Here is a 1754-nt window from a genome sequence, read left to right as displayed (position 1 = left end):
ATGATTATTGTTTAGTTTGATCAGTCTTGTGTTAAATTAAGTGTTTGATTCTGATTTTGATTTTGGTTGGCCACTTGCATTGTTTGTGAATCATTCTAGTCATCTAACTGTTTAGATCCGTAATTGTCTAGATTGATTAGTAAAAGTGACATATATTGGATTAACTCTGAGATTAGGGATAAGTCTAATATGGATTGATCAAACAAGTTTTAACGCCTCCGAGCTTATGAGAGGTATTGAACTTTACTGGGAAATTACACTATGTCTAATGCAACTTTTCTTTGTTAATCAAGAGCTTGTTTGATTAATTTAGTTAAAAGTTAGGTTTAATTCAAAGAACTTATTTTGATTAAATGATTTTTGTAATAAAGGTCATTAGAGCTTGTTAGTGAACCTTAGTACCAGTTTAAACAAGTACATAATCAAATATTGTGTTGAAGGTTAATTATATGATTAGGGGAGTCACCGGGAAACTGGAATTGTTTTCTCTTATTTGAATTTTCATCACTTTACATTTAGTCATTTTCTTGTCGTTTTCAATTTCTATTGTTTAGTTTTCAGAATAAATTTCCCCCCATTTTTATGTTATGGCATTTATCAAGAATTATTTCATACCTTGCGCAAAGAGGTATAAACGTTAGGACGTGTCCCTAAGGATCCGACCCTACTTACCCGTACTATCTGTTAGTGCAATAGAGCAATTTATTTTATATTTTATTTGTTTAAAATCGTGTACGACAACAGTTTTAACAAAGAGCTGGAAGATTTATGGACTTAGAAGCCCAAGAGAGTTCAGTTCTGAAGTTACAACTTCAGATCTTAGCTCATTTACAAGAGAAGCTTCCAAACATACTAGGAAAGCCCTAAAACTTGCCCAAAAGGGATCTAGGAATGAGATGAGGTCAAGATAGCGATTTGATACCTTCCAGAAGATGCCAAATAAGATGGATTCGGATCCCACAAGCCCCTTGCTTCTGGATACCTGACCTCTAAGCTCTCTTCTCAAAGAAAATCCTCTTCTAAGCTCAAAATACACAATGGAACAGACACACTCAATTAGGGTTTGAGAGGGGCAGGAAGCAGTAAAGGGGAGGCTGGGGGGAGGCCAATGATCCTTTAAATAGGGTGCAAAACCTTGGGATTTAGGGTTCATCTGCCAGCTCCTACTCCTCGAGTCCCTTCTTGAACTCGGTGAGTAGGTCACTAAAATACGTGGACCAACCCGCTGCTACTCGACGAGTAGGGCAACCAACTCGTCGAGTAGCCCTTGAAATCAAGAAACTTTTATATTAAATCAATACCTGAGAATCGGGGCATTACAATTCTCCCCCACTTGAACTAGACTTCGTCCTCGAAGTCAATCGAGGAGAACAACTCCGGATAATACTCCCACATCTCGGCCTTTGGCTCCCACGTCCACTTGGACCCCCTCCGATGCTCCCACTGCACCATCACTAAAGGTATCTCCATGTTCCTCAGAATCTTCATCTTTCTCTCTAGAATGGCCATAAGCCTCTCTATGTAATTCAGGCGCTCATCGACCTGAATATCATCCGGAAACACCACCACCTCCTGATCCATAATGCACTTTCGCAGCTGCGAAACGTAGAAAGTGCTATGGATCCGAGTAAGCTCCTCCGACAGCTCCATCCTATAAGCCACCTTGCCAACCCTGGAAATGATCCTGAATGGCCCAATATATTGGGGACCCAATTTTCCCCTCTTCTTGAAGCGGATCACCCCATTCCAAGGCG

This window comes from Lactuca serriola, chromosome 8, assembly GCF_051521515.1.
Source record: "Lactuca serriola cultivar US96UC23 chromosome 8, Lser_US96UC23_V15, whole genome shotgun sequence".
Lineage (NCBI taxonomy): Eukaryota > Viridiplantae > Streptophyta > Magnoliopsida > Asterales > Asteraceae > Lactuca > Lactuca serriola.
The sequence above is the reverse complement of the archived record's forward strand: the minus strand, read 5'-3'. Positions refer to the sequence as shown.